Below are 19,561 nucleotides of genomic sequence, written 5' to 3'. Positions count from 1 at the left end.
GTTTTCTGAGCAAATGGACGACCGTAATTTCATGAAACTCTGGGTATTTTCTCTTTTCCTCGTTCCCACTCTGCTGCCAAAATCGGAGCACTCTCTCTCCACATTTTCTAAACAAGCCCCTTAAGTATTGCTCTTGCAGTAGTCTAACGTGCAGTGTGAAAAGGGCTGAAATTGAAGTTGCATTTCTGATGAAGTTACAAGAATGAATTTCAATGAATCTTTGCCTATCATCTCCCCTCCTCATCCCCACTTTGCTCCGCAGATGTGGTGATTCCACCATGCATGGTGCTTCTAATATAACAATCGGTTTCGATTTCCTTGAATTCAGCAATCCCTATGCATGCACTTTCAAGCAGCAACTGAATTGCGTTTTCTGAGTAAATGCACGAATGTATTTTCATGAAACTCGGTGTACTTTCTCTTTTCTTCGTTCCCACTGTGCTGCCAACATCTGAGCACTCTCTCTCCTCGTTTTCTAAACAAGACCTTATGTATTACTCTTGCAGTTTTCTAACGTGCAGTGAGAAAAGGGCTGAAATTGAAGCTGCTTTTCTGAGAAAGTTTCACGAATGGATTTCAATGAAACTATGACTATCACCTCCCCTCTTCATTCCCACTTGGCTCCACAGATGTGTTGGTTGCACCATGCACGGTGCTTCTGTTATAACAAACTGTTTCGATTTCCATGAATTGAGTTTTCCTTATGCACGCCCTTTCAGGCAGCAACTGAATTGCTTTTTCTGTGCAAATGCACGAATGTATTTTCATGAAACTCAGGGTCCTTTCTCTTTTCCTCGTTCCCAATCTGCTCCCAACGACTGAGCATTCTACCTCCACGTTTTGGGGACAAGCCCCTTTTATATTGCTGTTGCAGTACTCTAACTTGCAGAGTGAAAAGGACTGATATTGAAGTTGCATTTCTGAGAATGTGTCACGAATTGATTTCAATGAAAATTTGCATATCATCTCTCCACCTCATTCCCACTTTGCTCCACAGATGTGGTGATTGCACCACACACGGTGCTTCTGTTATCAAAACCTGATTCGATTTTCATGAATTGAGCTTTCCCTATTGAAGTGCCTTTCACTTTTAGGCAGCAAGTGAATTGCGTTTTCTGAGCAAATGCACAACTTAATTTTCATGAAACTCTCGCTATGTCCTCTTATCCTCGTTCTCACTCTGCTGCCAACATCTGAGCACTCACTCTCCACGTTTTCTAAAGAAGCCCCTTAGGTATTGCTCTTGCAGTAGTCTAATGTGCAGTGTGAAAAGGGCTGAAATTCAAGTTGCTTTTCTGATAAAGTTTCATGAATGGATTTCAATGAAACTTTGCCTATCATCTCCCCTCCGCATTCCCACTTTGCTGCACAGATGTTGTGGTTGCACCATGCACGGTGCTTCTCTTATAACAAACTGTTTCAATTTCCATGAATTGAGCTTTCCCTATGCACGCACTTTCAGGCAGCAACTGAATTGCGTTTTCTGAGCAAATGCACGACTGAATTTTCATGTAACTTGGGGTATACTGTCTTTTCCTCATTCCCACTCTGCTGCCAACATCTGAGCACTCTCCCGTTTTCTAAACAAGCCCTTTACGTACTGTTCTTGCAGTTTCCTATCGAGCAGTGTAGAAAGGGCTGAAATTGAAGCTGCTGTTTTGAGAAAGTTTCACGAATGGATTTCAATGAAACGTTGCCTATCATCTCGCATCCTCATTCCCACTTTGCTCCACAGATGTGGTGGTTGCACAATGCACGGTACTTTTGTTATAACAAAATGTTTAGATTTCCATGGATAGTGCTTTCCCTGTGAATGCACTTTCAGGAAACAACTCAATTGCGTTTTCTGAGCAAATGCACTACTGAATTCTCATGAAACTCGGTTTACTTTCACTTTTCCTCCTTCCCAATTTGCTGCCATCATCTGAGCACTCTCTCACCACGTTTTCTAAAAAAGCCCCTGATGTATTGCTCTTGCAGTAGTCTAACGTGCAGTGGGAAAAGGGCTGAATTTGAAGCTGCTTTGCTGAGAAAGTTTCATGAATGGATTTCAATTAATCGTTGTCTATCATCTCCCCTCCTCATTCCCACTTTTCTCCCCAGATGTGGTGGTTGCACCGAGCATGGTGCTTCTGTTATAACACACAGTTTCGATTTCCATGAATTGAGATTTCCCTATGTAGGCACTTTCAGGCAAAATTCTCAGATGTTTGGAGCAGAGTGGAATCGAGGAAAAGAGAAAGCACCCTGAGTTTCATAAAAATACAGTAGTGCATTTGCTCAGAAAACGCAATTCAGTTGCTGCCTAAAAGTGGGTGTTAGGGAAGGCTCAATTCATGGAAATTGAAACAGTTTTTATAACAGAAGCTCCGTGCATGGTGGAACCACCACATATTTGGAGCAAAGTGGGAATCAGGAGGGGAGATGATTGGCCAAGTTTAATTGAAATCCATTCTTGAAACTTTCTCTGAAAAGCAACTTAAATTTCAGCCCTTTTCAACCTGCGTGTTAGAGTCCTGCAAAAGCAATACAAAGGTGCTTGGCAAGAAAATGTGGGAGTAGAATGTTCAGATGTTGGGAGCAGAGTGGGAATGAGGAAAAGAGAAAATACCTCGAATTTCATGAAAATTCAGTAGTGCAGTTGCTCAGAAAACCCAATTCAATTGCACCTAAAAAATCGTGAGTAGGGAAAGCTCAATTCATGGAAATCTAAAAGTTTGTAATTACAGAAGCACCGTGCATGCTGGAACCACCACATCTGCGGAGGAAAGTGGGAATGAAGAGGGGATATGATAAGCAATGTTTTGTTGAAATCCATTTGTGAAACTTTCGGAGAAAAGCGACTTAAATTTCGGCCACTTTCACACTGCACGGTAGACTACTGCAAGAGCATTACATAAGGACTTGTTTTGAAAATGTGGAGAGAGAGTGCTCAGATGTTCGGAGCAGAGTGGGAATAATGAAAAGAGAAAGTACGCCGAGTTTCATGATAATTCAGTCGTGCACTTGCTCAGAGAATGCAATTCAGTTGCTGCCTATAAGTGCGTGCGTACTCAATTCATGGAAATAGAAACAGTTTGTTATAACAGAAGCACCGTGCATGGTGGAACCACCACATCTGCGGAGCAAAGTGGGAAGAAGGAGGGGAGATGATAGGCAAAATTTCATTGAAATCCATTCGCTACACTTTCTCAGAAAAGCCAATTCATTTTCAGTCCTTTTCACACTGCACGTTAGAGTCCTGCAATGGCAATACAAAAGAGGCTTGTCCAGAAAACATGGAGCTAGAATGCTCAGATGTTGGGAACAGAGTGGGAATGAAGAAAAGAGAAAGTACTCCGAGTTTCATGAAAATTCAGTCGTTGCATTTGCTCAGAAAAAGCAATTTAATGCTGCCTACAACTGCGTGCTTATGGAAAGCTGAATTCATGGAAATCGAAACAGAGTGCTATAAGAGAATCACCGTGCATGGTGTCACCACCACATCTGCAGAGCAAAGTGGGAATGAGGATAGGAGTGATAGGCAAAAGTTTCATTGAAATCCATTCGAGAAACTTTCTAGAAAAGCAACTTATTTCAGTACTTTTCACACTGCATGTTAGACTATTGCAAGAGCAATACATAAGGGCTTGTTTAGAAATCGTGGACAGAGAGTGCTCAAAAGTTGGGATCAGAGTGGGAATGATGAAAAGAGAAAATACCCGAGTTTCATGAAAAGTTAGTCGTTTATTCGCTCAGAAAATGCAATTCATTGCTGCCTAAAAGTGCGTGCATACGGAAAGCTCAATTCATGGAAATCGAAACAGTGTGTTATAACAGAAGCACCGTATATGGTGGAATCACCACGTGTTCGGAGCAAAGTGGGAATGAGGAGGGGAGATGATAGGCAAATTTTCATTGATATCCATTCGTGAATATTTCTTAGAAAAGCAACTTAAATTTCAGCCCTTTTCACACTGCACGTTAAACTACTTCAAGAGAAATACATAAGGGTCTTGTTTAGAAAACGTAGAGAGAGAGTGCTCAGATTTTGGAAGCAGAGTGGGGACGAGGAAAGGAGTAAGTACCCCGAGGTTCATGAAATTTCAGTTGTGCATTTGCGCAGAAAACGCAATTCAGTTGCTGCCAAAAGTTCGTGCAAAGGGAAAGCTCAATTCATGGAAATCGAAACAGTTTGTTATAACAGAAGCACCGTGCACGGTGGAACCACCACATATGTGGAGCAAAGTGGGAATGAGGAGGGGAGATCATAGGCAAACCTTCATTGAAATCCATTCGTGAAACTTTCGCAGAAAGGCAACTTCAATTTCAGCACTTTTCAACCTGCACGTTAGAGTACGGCATCAGCAATACAAAGCACACTTGTCCAGAAAACCTAGAGGTAGAATTCTCAGATGTTGGGAGCAGAATGGAAACGAAGAAAAGAGAAAATACCACTAGTCTCATGAAATTTCTGTCGTGCATTTGCTCAGAAAACGCAATTCAGTTGCTGCCAAAAGTGCGTCCATAGGGAAATTTCAATTCATGGAAATCGAAACTGTTTTTTATAACAGAAGCACCACGCAGTGTTGAACCATCACATCTGCGGAGCAAAGTGGGAATGAGGAGGGGAGATGATAGGTCAAGTTTCATTGAATCCATTCGTGAAACTTTCTGAGAAAAGCAACTTCAATTTCAGCCCTTTTCAACCTGCACGTTAGAGTCCTTCAACAGCAATACAATAGGGACTTTTCCAGAAAACCAGGAGGTTGAATGCTCAGATGATGAGAACAGAGTGGGAATGAGGAAAAGATAAAACACCCAAAATATCATGAAATTCAGTCGTTCATTTGTTCTGAAAACGCAATTAAGTTGATGCCTAAAAGTGCGTGCATACGGAAAGCTCAATTCACAGAAATCAAGACAGTTTGTTAAAACTGAAGCACCGTGCATGGTGGAACCAGCACATCTGCAGAGCAAAGTGGGAATGAGGACGAGAGATGATAGGCAAAGTTTCATTGAAATCCATTCATGAATCTTTCTCAGAAAAGCAACTTCAATTTCAGACCGTTTCATACTGCACGTTATACTACTGCAAGAGTAATACATAAGGGGTTAGTTTTGAAAAAGTGAACATAGAGTGCTCAGAAGTTGGAAGCAGAGTGGGAAAGAGGAAAAGAGAGAGTCCCCCAATTTCCATGAACATTCTGTCGTGCATTTGATCAGAAAAAGCAATTGAGTTGCTGCCTAAATGTGCGTGCATACGGAAAGCACAATTCATGGAAATCGAAACAGTTTGATATAACAGAAGCACCATGCATGGAAGAACCACCACATCAGCGGAGCAAAGTCATAATGAGGAGGGGATATGATAGGCAAAGTTTCAATGAAATCCATTAGTGAAACTGTCTCAGAAAAGCAACTTCAATTTCAGCCCTTTTCACACTGCACGTTAGACTACTGCAAGAGCATTATATAATGAACTTGTTTAGAAAACGTGGAGAGAGAGTACTCAGATGTTGGGAGCAGAGTGTGTTGGAATAAAAGATAAAGTACCCGGAGATTCATGAACTTTCATTTGTACATTTGCTCAGAAAACGCAATTCAGTTGCTGCCTAACACTGCATGCTATGGAAAGCTCAATTCATGGAAATCGAAACAGTTTGTTATAACAGAAGCACCTTGCATGGTGGAACCACCACACCTGCGGCACAAAGTGGGAATGAGGAGTGGAGATGATAGGCTGTTTCATTGAAATCCTTTCGTGAATCTTTCTCAGAAAAGCAACTTCAATTTCAGCCCTTTTCAACCTACACATTAGAGTCCTGCAACAGCAATACAAAAGGGTCTTGTCCATAAAAACCTGGAGGTAGAATGCTCAGATGTTGGGATCAAAGTGGGAATGAGGAAAAAGAAAAAAACCGAGTTTCATGGAAATTCAGTCGTGCATTTGCTCAGAAAATGCAATTCAGTTGCTGCCAAATTGCGTGCATATGGAAAGCTGAATTCATGGAAATTGAAACAATTTGTTATAACAGAAGCACCGTGCATGATGGAACCACCACATCTGGGAAGGAATGTGGAATTAGCACAGGAGATCATAGGTAATATTTCATTGAAATCCATTCGTGAAACTGTCTCAGAAAAGCAACTTCAATTTCAGCAGTTTTCAAACTGCACATTAGAATCCTGCAACAGCAATACAAAAGGAACTTGTTCAGAAAACCTGGAGGTAGAATGCTCAGATGTTTGGATCAGAATGGGAATGAGGAAAAGTGAAAATACTTCGAGTTTCATGAAAATTCAGTAATGAATTTGCTCAAAAAACGCAAATCAGGTGCTGCCGTATAGTGTGTCCCTAGGGAAAGCTCAATTCATGGAAATCAAAACAGTTTGTTATAACAGAAGCACCATACATGTTACAACCAGCACATCTGCGGAGCAAAGTGGGAATGAGGAGGGGAGATGATAGGCAAATTTCATTGAAATCCATTTCTGAAACTTTCTCAGTAAAGCAACTTCAATTTCAACCCTTTTTAAACTGCACATTAGACTACTGCAAGAGCAATGCATAAGGGGCTTATTTAGAAAACATGGAGAGAGAGTGCTCAGATGTTGGGAGCAGAGTGGGAACGAGGAAAAGAGAAAGAACCCCGAGTTTCATGAAAATACAGTCATGCATTTGCTCAGAAAATGCATTTCAGTCGCTGCATAAAAGTGCCTCCATAGGGAAAGCTCACTTCATGGAAATTGAAACAGTTTGTTATTACAGAAGCACCTTGCATGGTGGACCCACCATATCAGTGCAGCACGTGGGAATAAGGAGGAGATGTGATAGGGAACGTTTCCTTGAAATCCACTCGTGAATCTTTCTCAGAAAAGCAACTTCAATTTCAGCCCTTTTCAACCTGCAGGTTAGAGTCCTGCAACAGCAACACAAAAGGAGCTTGTCCGCAAAACCTGGAGGTAGAATGCTCAGATGCTGGAGTAGAGTGCGAATGAGTAAAATAGAAAATGCTTCGAGTTTCTTGAAAGTTCAGTCGTGCATTTACTCAGAAAACGCAATTCAGTTGCTACCTAAAAGTGCGTGCTAGGGATAGCTCAATTCATGGAAATTGAAACAGATTGTTATAACAGAAGCAACATGCATGGTGGAAACACCACACCTGAGGAGCAAAGTGGGAATGAGGAGCAGAGATGATGGGCAAAGATTCATTGAAATCCATTCCTGAAACTTTCTCAGAAAAGCAACTTCAATTTCAGACCTTTTCAACCTGCACCTTAGAGTCCTGCAACTTCAATACAAAAAGGACTTCTCCAGAAAACCTGGAGGTAGAATGCTCAGATGTTGGGATCAAAGTGGGAATGAGGAAAAAGAAAAAAACCGAGTTTCATGAAAATTCAGTAATGCATTTGATCAGAAAATGCCATTAAGTTGCTACCTAAAAGTGCGAGCATACGGAAGGCTCAATTCATGGAAATCGAAAGTTTGTTATAACAGAAGCACCGTGCACGGTGGAACCACCACATCTTGTGGAGTAAAGTGGGAATGAGGAGGGGAGATGATAGGCAAAGTTTCAATGAAATCCGTTCGTGAAACTCTCAGAAAATCAGCTTCAATTTCCGCCCTATTCAACCTGCACCTTTAGAGTCCTGCAACAGAAATACAAAAGGGGCTTGTCCAGAAAAACTGGAATAGAATGCTCAGATTTTGGGAGCAGAGGGGGAATGAGGAAAAGAGAAAATACTTGCAGTTTCATGAAAATTCAGTAATGCATTTGCTCAGAAAACGCCATTAAGTTGCTGCCTAAAAGTGCGTCCATAGGGAAAACTCAATTCATGCAAATCAAAAGAGTTTGTTATAACAGAAGCACCGTGCATGGTGGAAACCCCACATCTTCAGAGCAAAGTGGGAATGAGGGGGTGGAGATGGTAGGCAAAGTTTCATTGAAATGCATTCGTGAAACTTTCTCAGAAAAGAAACTTCAATTTCAGCCCTTTTCAACCTGCACGTTAGACAACTGTAAGAGCAATACATAAGGGGCTTGTTTAGAAAACTTGGGGAGAGAGTGCTCAGATGTTGGGAGCAGTGTGGGAACGAGGAAAAGTGAAAGTAGGCCGATTTTCATGAAAATTCTGTCGTGCATTTGTTCAGAAAATGCAATTAATTTGCTGCCTAATAGTGCGTGCTAGGGAAAGCTCAATACATGGAAATCGAAAAAGTTTGTTATAACAGGAGCACCGTGCATGGTGGAACCACCACATCTGCGTAGGAAAGTGGAATGAGGAGGGGAGATGAATGGCAAAGTTTCACTGAAATGCCGGGGTACCGCGGACCCCACCCTAGCCTGGCTTTCAGGGACTTCAATATGGCGCCTGGCACTGAGCCAGAATGGCCTGGTTTGCAACAAACAGCTGACACTGCTTAAGGAAGTTGACCTGATTGGATGAGGTGACTCGTGCTCACTGCGTGCTCTGTTCATGCCCCTAGTGTATTCTATATAGTAATCATGCTCTCCCCACATGCTCTGTAACCTGATTGGCTCATGATTCATATATAATGGCGGTGACTTCCTTGTTAAGAAGAACAATAAAGAGCTCTGACGAACAACCAGTTTGTCGTGTCTCTCTCTATGGGCAGAGGGAATGCGATAAGTGGTGCCGAAACCCGGGAAGTAACAAACCAGCAGCAACTACCTAGGTAAGTTTTAGAGATTAATGTTATAAATAATAAAATAGGAGTAATAAAGGCAGCCTTGACGTTCGCGGTAAATCGATTATCAGGACACGCGGAAGGTGGTCCAGGGACACGCGGAATGCGGTCCGGTTAAAGTCAGGACACACGGAAGGTGGTCCGGGGACATGCGGAATGCGATCCGGTTAAAGTCAGGACACACGGAAGGTGGTCCGGGGACACGCGGAATGCGGTCCGGTTAAAGTCAGGACACACGGAAGGTGGTCCAGGGACACGTGGAATGCGGTCCAATTAAAGTGAAAACCAGGACACACGGAAGGTGGTCCGGGGACACGCAGAACGCGGTCCAATTAAAGTGAAAGTAAGGACACACGGAAGGTGGTCCAGAGCCAAGCGAAAGGCGGCTCGGAGTGGACTAGCGAAAGGCAGTCCGAGACAGAGCTAAGTGAAATGAGGCTCGGGGGTGGACTAGCGGAAAGCAGTTCACCTTAAAAGTATTAAAGTGAAAGTGGCACATTAAAAGTATTAAAGTGAAAGTAGCACGCGAAAGGCGGCTACACCCTGGACTAAGCGAAAAGCGGTCCACATTAAAAGTATTAAAGTGAAAGTGGCACTCAAAAGGGGGCAAATTAATCATGGGTTCTGAGGTGTCTAGAGTTCGCATGGAAGGACTATTAAAGGCTTTATTAAAGGCTAATGGAGCACCTTTAAAGGTTTCCTCAGCTAGGAAGTTTTTAAAAACTGTAGAAGACAAAGCCCCTTGGTTTTTAGATAAGGGCTTGTTGGATCAAGAGAAACTATCACAAGAGACAGAAAAAGGCCCCCCTCCTGATCCCTTCCACGCGGCTCCATGGCCACCTAGGGAGGGAACATCCGTGTCCTTGAAGCAGTCCTCCCCCTAGGCAGAGATCTCAGCAGCTCCATTCCTCAAAAGTAGTAAGAAATAATGTTTTGTGATTTTCTGCATTCAAACCTAACCTAATTTCTCAACCAGGAAGAAAAAGGGTTAAAAAGTCCTGGGTGATCCTGCCTCCCCCCTGCATGGCCTTGCTGAAGCCTGCATTGGAATGTAGGCTGCAGCGGTCTCAGCGGGAAAGGGGGTAACCTGAAGATAAGAAGAAAGAAAAAAAAAGAAAGAAGAAAGGGTGTCTGTTTTAAACTCCTGGGCTACTACATAGAACTAACTCATTTTCCAGGATTCTTGTTTTGTTTTGTTTTTCTTTAATGCTGTATTTTTGAGCTCATAATTTTGATCCTACATACCTAGGTTAATGATTTTTGTCTTTTTGATCAGTTCTATTTTTTATTCAACTAGAGTTTTTAAATATCTGTTACATTGCAATGGAGATTTACCTATAAAGTTACAAGGCCTTTGATTTTGTGTTATTTGTATGTCGTGCTGTCTGGTGTCATGTTTTGTCTGTATCAAAACTGAGCGCTCCTAAAATTAAAATTTAAAAATGGATCCAAATACTTTTAATTCACGTGATTTAAAGGTTCAATTTAAATTGAGTAAACTAATAAAAGTAAAATGTCTTTAAAAATAACTTGCAAGTCTCTAGGTGGTCAAACTAATGGAATGTTGATGTTTAACAATGTCTAATATCAATTGTTTCTAGGACTTTTCTTCAACAGGAAAGAGACAGCAAATACTGTTCAGGACACTTGTCTAATATCTTGACTAAAAACAAGGTTACTAAGAGTTATGTCTTAACAAGTACAATTCTATATGCAAAGGGTTCTAAAGGTTTCAACTGTGTTTCAGTTAGAGTTCTATAAACAACAAAGTATTTTATCTTGTTAAAATGGTGTAATTTATCTAAATTCAAAAATTTCATAAAAGTTGTTTCAGAATGTGAACAAAAAGGGGTCAACAGATAGGAAAGAGAGAATAAAAGGTTCTAGGTTTGGAAATATATTTAGTAAAAAGGAAAAGAAAATGTTTCTGGGTAAGAAAGTGCCTGTGTGATGGAATACATGAGGGTCTAAGTAAGTGCTAAGAAAGTCTGTGTAAGTAAAGGGCAAGTTTCAACAAGTATGTGTGTAACTAAGTTGGTTGTATGTATGTGAAACAGCTAAAGCTATTTAAGGTTTTTCCTAAGGTGAAATACTAATGTTCTGATATAAGCCAAAGTTTAATCTATATGGTAAAATGACATGGTAAAATAACAAGGATTTCTTAGAAACACTAATTTACTCTTAACTTTGTGTCTATTAAGTTTTATTCTTTAAAACAATTAGTCTTAAAAATTGGGGTTTATACAATTATGGTTAAACAACTGTTAAGAGTATTGTACTATGTTACAGAGTCTAAATTTTTCTTTAAAAACTAAATTTAGTAAGATTAAAGTGTCAAGGTAATTGTGAAATGGTCACTCCTTGTATATTAAATGTATTCATATTTTCCAAGTATACAAGTTTTAAAGCAAGGTATTTATCAAGCTACTATTCTCCAAACTTCTCTCTCAATGTTGGAATGCTTCTAGGTTCTCACGAGCAGTCTTAATGCGTATTCCTACCTTCCTACCAGTCCCAGTCTCTGTTACAGATACAGAACTACCAGTGCTATTATCAAGAAACAAAAGAGATTTTGGCATCACAACAGCTGTGATCACTGCCATTGCAGCCTCTGCAGCAGCAGCCACAACCGCAGCAGCCACATTGACAACTACAATACAGACAACAACTACAGTTAATCATTTGGCAGAGAACACTGCCACTGCCTTACAGACTCAAGAGACCTTAAATCAACATTTAAGAACAGGCATCCTCCTAGTTAATCAAAGAGTGGACTTATTACAAGAACAAGTGGACTTGTTACAAGAACTTATGGGTCTAAAATGTGTTCTTTCTTTAAGAGCAGTTTGTGTTGCCCCTATCACTTTTTATAATGATAGCCATGCAGCTATGTTGTCTAGAAATCTTTCTCACTATCTTACTTGTACTTGGTCATATGGGTTTGACAATTTAACCTCTCAACTAAGAGCTGAAATTATGAGAGTCAATACCACCAGGGTAAATGTGGCACCTGTATCTGAAATGGTCAAATGGTTCTCTACTGCTCTAGGTTTTGTAAAACAATGGGCAAACCTTGGCTCCCTAGGACTAATATTTTAGGTGTTTTATATCTCATTCGCTTAATTTATCAATTACGAGCACCCAACAGAGAGATCGAATCATCCTTCAACAAGTCATGACAGCCTTAGAGGCCAGCAGTTCCCCTCAAGTATGGCAAATATGCTAGGCCGGTAGTCAACGACGGGTAATGTAGGAGGTGGCCATGTACCAACCTAAGACAGAAGCTGTTGCATGCTCTACAGTCTTTGATGACGGGTAAGGACATGTGCTGGACCCCTCAACCTAAGACAGGCACGGTCTCAAGCCTTTTCTTTTAATTAAAGAAAGGGGGAGCTGTCGGGGTACCGCGGACTCCACCCTAGCCTGGCTTTCAGGGACTTCAATATGGCGCCTGGCACTGAGCCAGAATGGCCTGGTTTGCAACAAACAGCTGACACTGCTTAAGGAAGTTGACCTGATTGGATGAGGTGACTCGTGCTCACTGCGTGCTCTGTTCATGCCCCTAGTGTATTCTATATAGTAATCATGCTCTCCCCAAATGCTCTGTAACCTGATTGGCTCATGATTCATATATAATGGCGGTGACTTCCTTGTTAAGAAGAACAATAAAGAGCTCTGACGAACAACCAGTTTGTCGTGTCTCTCTCTGTGGGCAGAGGGAATGCGATACTGAAATCCATTTGTGAAACTTTCTCACAAAAGGAAACCTCAGTTTCAGCCATTTTCAACCTGCTTGTTAGAGTCCTGCAACAGCAATACAACAGGAACGTGTCCAGAAAACCTGGAGGTAGAATGCTCAGATGTGGGGATAAGAGTGGGAATGAGGAAAAGAGAAAATACCTCGAGTTTCATGAAAATTCAGTAATGCATTCGCTCAGAAAACGCCATTCAGTTGCTGCCTAAAAGTGTGTGCATAGGGAAAGGTCAATTCATGGAAATTGAAACAGTTTGTTATAACAGGAGCACCGTGCATGGTGGAAACACCACATCTGCGGAGCAAAGTGGGAATGAGGAGGGGAGATGATAGGCAAAGTTTCAATGAAATCCACTAGTGAAAATTTCTCAGAAAAGCAACTTCATTTTCAGCTCTTTTCAAACTTCGTGTTAGAGTCCTGCAACAGCAATACAAAAGTGGCTTATCCAGAAAAGATGGAGGTAGAATGCTCAGATGTTGGGAGCAGAGTGGGAATGAGAAAAGAGAAAATACCCCGAGTTTCATGAAAATTCAGTCATGCATTCGCTCAGAAAAAGCAATTAAGTTGCTGCCTAAAAGTGCGTCCATAGGGAAAGTTCAATTCATGGAAATTGAAACAGTTTGTTATAACAGAAGCACCGTGCATGGTGGAACCACCACATCTGCGGAGCAAAGTGGGATTGAGGAAGGGAGATGATAGGCAAAGTTTCATTGAAATCCATTCGTGAAACTTTCAGAGAAAAGCAACTTCAATTTCAGCCCTTTTCAACCTGCATATTAGAGGCCTGCAAAAGCAATACAAAAGGAGCTTGTCCACAAAACCTGGAGGTGGAATGCTCAGATGTTGGAAGCAGAGTGGGAATGAATAAAATAGAAAATACTTTGAGTTTCATGAAAATTCAGTCGTGCATTTGCTCAGAAAACACAATTCAGATGCTGCCAAAAATAAATGTGTGCATAGGGAAAGCTCAAATCTTGGAATTAGAAACAGTTTGTTATAATAGAATCACTGTGTGGGGTGGAAACACCACATTGAGGACCAAATTGGGAATGAGGAGGGGAGATGATAGGCAAACTTTCATTGAATGCATTCGTGAAACTTTCTCAGATAAGCAACTTCAAAATCAACCCATTTCACACGGCACATTGGACTACTGCAAGAGCAATTCAAAAGGGGCTTGTCAAGAAAACCTGGAGGTAGAATACTCAGATGTTGGGATCAGGGTGGGAATGAGGAAAAGAGGAAATATTTCGAGTTTCCTAAAAATTCAGTTGGGGATTTGCTCAGAAAATGCAATTCAGTTGCTGCCTAAATGTGGGTCTTTAGGGAAAGCTCAATTCATCGAAATCGAAACAGTTTGTTATAACAGAAGCACCGTGCATGGTGGAACCACCTCATTAGCAGAGCAATGTGGGAATGAGGAGGGGAGATGATAGGCAAAGTTTCATTGAAATCCAGTAGTGAAACTTTCTCAGAAATGCAACTTCAGTTTCAGCCCTATTCATACTGCACGTTATACTACTGCAAGAGAAATACATAAGAGGCTTGTTTAGAAGACGTGGAGAGAGAGTGCTCAGATGTTGGGAGCAGAGTGGCAACGAGGAAAAGAGAAAGTAGTCCGAGTTTCATGAAAATTCAGTCATGCATTTGCTCAGAAAACACAATTCAGTTGCTGCCTAAAAGTGCGTGCTAGGGAAAGCTCAATTCATGGAAATTGAAACAGTTTGTTATAACAGAAGCACCGTGGATGGTGGAACCACCATATCAGCGCAGCATGTGGGAATAAGGAGGAGAGGTGATTGGGAAAGTTTCCTTGAAATCCACTCGTGAATCTTTCTCAGAAAAGGAACTAAATTTCAGCCCTTTTCAACCTGCAGGTTAGAGTCCTGCGACAGCAACACAAAAGGAGCTTGTCCGCAAAACCTGGAGGTAGAATGATCAGATGCTGGCAGCAGAGTGTGAATGAGTAAAATAGAAAATACTTCGAGTTTCTTGAAAGTTCCGTCGTGCATTTACTCAGAAAAAGCAATTCAGTTGCTGCCTACAAGTGCGTGCTAGGGATAGCTCAATTCATGGAAATTGAAACAGATTGTTATAATAGAAGCAACATGCATGGTGGAAACACCACACCTGCGGAGCAAAGTGGGAATGACGAGCAGAGATGATAGGCAAAGATTCATTGAAATCCATTCCTGAAACTTTCTCAGAAAAGCAACTTCAATTTCAGAACTTTTCAACCTGCACCTTAGAGTCCTGCAACTGCAATAAAAAAGGACTTCTCCAGAAAACCTGGAGGTAGAATGCTCAGATGTAGGGATCAGTGTGAAAACGAGGAAAAGAGAAAATAAGGAGAATTTCATGAAAATTCAGTCGTGCATTTATTCAGACAACGCAATTCAGTTGGTGCAAGAAGTGCGTGCATAGGGAAAGCTCAATTCATGGAAATCGAAACAGTTTATTATAACCGAAGCAACGTGCATGGTGGAACCACCATATCTGCAAACCAAAGTGGGAATGAGGAGCGGAGATCATAGGCAAAGTTTCATTGAAATCCATTCGTGAATCTTTCTCAGAAAAGCAACTTCAAATTCAGCCCACATCGCACGGTACGTTACACTACTGCAACAGGAATACAAAAGGGGCTTGTCCAGATAACCTGGAGGTAGAATGCTCAGATGTGGGGATCAGAGTGGGAATGAGGAAAAGAGAAAATACTTCGAGTTTCATGAAAATTGAATAATGCATTCGCTCAGAAAACGCCATTGAGTTGCTGCCTAAAGGTGTGTGCATACAGAAAGCTCAATTCATGGAAATCTAAACAGTTTGTTATACCAGAAGCACCATGCATGGTGGAAACACCACAAATGGGGAGGAAAGTGGGAATGAGGAGGGGGGATGATAGGCAAAGTTTCAATGAAATCCAAGAGTGAAACTTTATCAGAAAAGCAACTTCATTTTCAGCCATTTTCAAACTTCATGTTAGAGTCCTGCAACAGCAATACAAAAGTGGCTTATCCAGAAAAGCTGGAGGTAGAATGCTCAGTTGTTGGGAGCATAGTGGAAATGAGGAAAAGAGAAAATACCCCGAGTTTCATGAAAATTCATTCATGAATTTGCTTAGAAAACGCAATTAAGTTGCTGCCTAAAAGTGCGTCCATAGGGAAAGTTCAATTCATGGAAATCGAAACAGTTTGTAACAGCAGAAGCACCGTGCATGGTGGAAACACCACACCTGTGGAGCAAAGTGGGAATGAGGAGGGGAGATGATAGGCAAAGTTTCATTGAAATCCATTCGTGAACGTTCTCAGAAAGGCAACTTCAATTTTAGCCATTTTCACCAGGCACGTTAGATTACTGCAAGAGTAATACATAAGTGACTTGTTTAGAAAACGTGGAGAGAGAGTGCTCATATGTTGGGAGCAGAGTGGAAAAGAGGAAAAGAGAAAGGACCCCGAGTTTCATGAAAATTCAGTCATCCATTTGCTCACAAAACGCAATTCAGTTGCTGCCAAAAAGTGCGTGCTACAGAAAACTCAATTCATGGAAATCCAATGAGTTTGTTATAACACAAGCACCGTGCATGGTGGAACCACCACTTCTGCGAAGCAAAGTGGGAATGAGGAGGGGAGATGATAGGCAAAGTTTCACTGAAATCCATTAGTGAAACTTTCTCAGAAAAGCAACTTCAATTTCAGGCCTTTTCCACCTGCACGTTAGACTACTGCTAGAGCAATATTTAAGGGGCTTGTTTAGAAAACGTGGAGAGAGAGTACTCTGATGTTGAGAGCAAAGTGGGAACGAAGAAAAGAGAAAGTATCCTGAGTTTCATGAAAATTCAGTCGTGCAGTTGCTCTGAAAACCCAATTTAGTTACTGCCAAAAGTGCATGCAGAGGGAAAGCTCAATTCATGGAAATCGAAACAGTTTGTTATAATAGAAGCACCATGCATGGTTGAAAAACCACATCTGCGTAGCAATGTGGGCATGAGGAGGGGAGATGATAGGCAAACATACTTTGATATCCATTGGTGAAACTTTCTCAGAATAGCAACTTCAATCAGCTCTTTTCAAATTGCACGTTAGAATATTGCAAGAGCAATACATGAGGGGCTTGTTTTGAAAACGTGGACAGAAAGTGCTCAGATGTTGGTAAAAGAGTGGGAACGAGGAAAAGAGAACGTACCCCGAGTTTCATGAAAATTCAGTCATGCATTTGCTTAGAAAATGCAATTTAGTTGCTGCCAAAAGTTCGTCCACTGGGAAAGCTCAATTCATGGAAATCGAAACAGTTTGTTATAACAGAAGCACCGTGCATGGTGGAACCACCACATCTGCGCAGCAAAGTGGGAATGAGGAGGGGAGATGATAGGCAAAGTTTCATGAAATACATTCGTGAAACTGTATCAGAAAATCAACATAAATATCAGCAGTTTTCAACCTGCACGTTAGAGACCTGCAACAGCAGTACAAAAGGTACTGGTCAAGAAAACCTGGAGGTAGAATGCTCAGATGTTTGGTTCAGAATGGAAATGAGGAAAAGTGAAAATACTTCGAGTTTCTTGAAAATTCAGTAATGAATTTGCTCAGAAAACGCAATTCAGGTGCTGCCTAAAAGTGCGTCCATAGGGAAAGGTCAATTCATGGAAATTGAAACAGTTTGTTATAACAAGAGCACCGTGTATGGTGGAAACACCACATCTGCGGAGCAAAGTGGGAATGTGGAGGGGAGATGATAGGCAAAGTTTCATTGAAATCCATTCGTGAAACTTTCTCAGAAAAGCAACTTCAATTTCAGCCCTTTTCACACTGCACGTTAGACTACTGCAAGAGAAATACATAAGGGGCTTGTTTAGAAAACCTGAAGAGAGAGAGCTCAGATGTTGGCAGCAGAGTGGGAATGAAGAAAAGAGAAAGTATCCCGAGTTTCATGAAAATTCAGTCATGCATTTGCTCAGAAAACGCAATTCAGTTGCTGCCTAAAAGTGCGTGCATAGGGAAACCTCAATTCATGGAAATCGAAACAGTTTGTTTTAACAGAAGCTATGTGCATGGCGGAACCACCACATCTGTGGAGGAAAGTGGAATGAGGAGGGGAGATGATAGGAAAAGTTTCATTGAAATCCATTCGTGAAAATTTCTCAGAAAAGCAACTTAAATTTCAGACATTTTCAACCTGCACGTTAGAGGCCTGCAACAGAAATACAAGAGGGACTTGTCCAGAAAACATGCAGGTAGAATGCTAAGATGTTGTGATCAGAGTGGGAATGAGGAAAAGAGAAAATACTTCGAGTTTCATAAAAATTCAGTAATGCATTTGCTCAGAAAACGCAATTCATTTGCTGCCTAAAAGAGCGTCCATAGGGAGGGCTCAATTCATGGAAATCAAAACAGTTTGTTATAACAGAAGCAATGTGTATGGTAGAACTACCACACCTGCGGATAAAGTGGGAATGAGTAGGGGAGATGATAGGCAAAGTTTCATTGAAATTCATCCGTGAAACTTTCTCAAAAGAGCAATTTCAATTTCAGCCCTTTTTATCCTGCACATTAGAGTCCTGCAACAGCAATACAAATGGGACTTGCCCACAAAACCTGGAGGTAGAATGCTCACATGTTGGGATCAGAGTGCTAATGAGGAAAAGAGAAAATACTTCAAGTTTCATGAAAATTCAGTAATGAATTTGCTCAAAAAATGCAAATCAGGTGCTGCCTTAAAGTGTGTCCATAGGGAAAGCTCAATTCATGGAAATCAAAACAGTATGTTATAACAGAAGCACCATACATGTTACAACCAGAACATCTGCGGAGCAAAGTGGGAATGAGGAGGGGAGATGATAGGCAATTTCATTGAAATCCATTTGTCAAACTTTCTCACAAAAGCAACTTCAATTTCAACCAATTTCAACCTACAGGTAGAGTACTGCAAAAGCAATACAAAAGGGGCCTGTCTAGAAAACCTGGATGTAGAGTTTTCAGAGGTTGGGAGCAGAGTGGGAAGGAGGAAAAGAGAAAATATCCCGAGTTTCATGAATATTCAGTCGTGCATTTGCTCAGAAAATGTAAATAACTTGCTCCCTAACACTGTGTGCATAGGGAAAGCTCAATTCATGGATATCAAAACAGTTTGCTCTAACAGAAGCACCGTTCATTGTGGAATCACCACATCTGCGGAGCGAAGTGAGAATGAGGAATGGAGATGATAGGTAAAGTTTCATTAAAATCCATTTGTCAATCTTTCTCAGAAAAGCAACTTCTATTTCAGCCCTTTTTCAACCTGCACATTAGAGTACTGCAAAAGCGATACAAAAGGGCTTGTGTAGAAAACCGGGATGTAGAGTGCTCAGATGTTTGGAGCAGTGTGGTAATGAGGAAAAGAGAATATACACCGAGTTTCATGAAAATTCAGTCGTGCATTTGTGTAGAAAACGCCATTCAATTGCTGCCTAACACTGCTTGCATAGGGAAAGCTCAATTCATGGAAATCCAAACAGTTTGTTATAACAGAAGGACCATGCATTGTGCAACCACCACATGTGTGGAGAAATGTGGGAATGAGGAGGGGAGATGAAGAGCAAAGTTTCATTGAAATCCACTCGTGAAACTTTCTCAAAAAAGCAACTTCAATTTCAGCCCTTTTCAATCTGCACATTAGAGTACTGCCAAAGCAATACATAAGGGGCAGGTCTCGAAAACCTGAAGGTAGTGTGCTCTGATGTTGGGAACAGAGTGGAAATGAGGAAAAGAGAAAATACACCGAGTTCCATGGAAATTCAGTCGTGCATTTGCTCAGAAAACGCAAAAGAGTAGCTGCTTAACACTGCGTGTGTAGGGAAAGCAAAATTCGGAGAATTCGAAACAGTTTGTTATAAAAGAAGCACAGTGTATTGTGTAACCACCTCATCAGTGGAGCAACATGGGAATGAGGAGCGGAGATGATAGGCAGTTTCATTGAAATCCATTCGTGAAACTTTCTCAGAAAAGCAACTTAAATGTCACCCCTTTTCAAACTACACGTTAGAGTACTGCAAAAGCAATACAAAAGGGGCTTGCCTAGAAAACCTGAAGGTAGACTGCTCAGATGTTGGTAGCAAAGTGGGAAGGAGGAAGAGAGAAAA

This window comes from Sciurus carolinensis, chromosome 15 (assembly GCF_902686445.1).
Source record: "Sciurus carolinensis chromosome 15, mSciCar1.2, whole genome shotgun sequence".
In the NCBI taxonomy this organism is placed as follows: Eukaryota; Metazoa; Chordata; class Mammalia; order Rodentia; family Sciuridae; genus Sciurus; species Sciurus carolinensis.
The sequence above is the reverse complement of the archived record's forward strand: the minus strand, read 5'-3'. Positions refer to the sequence as shown.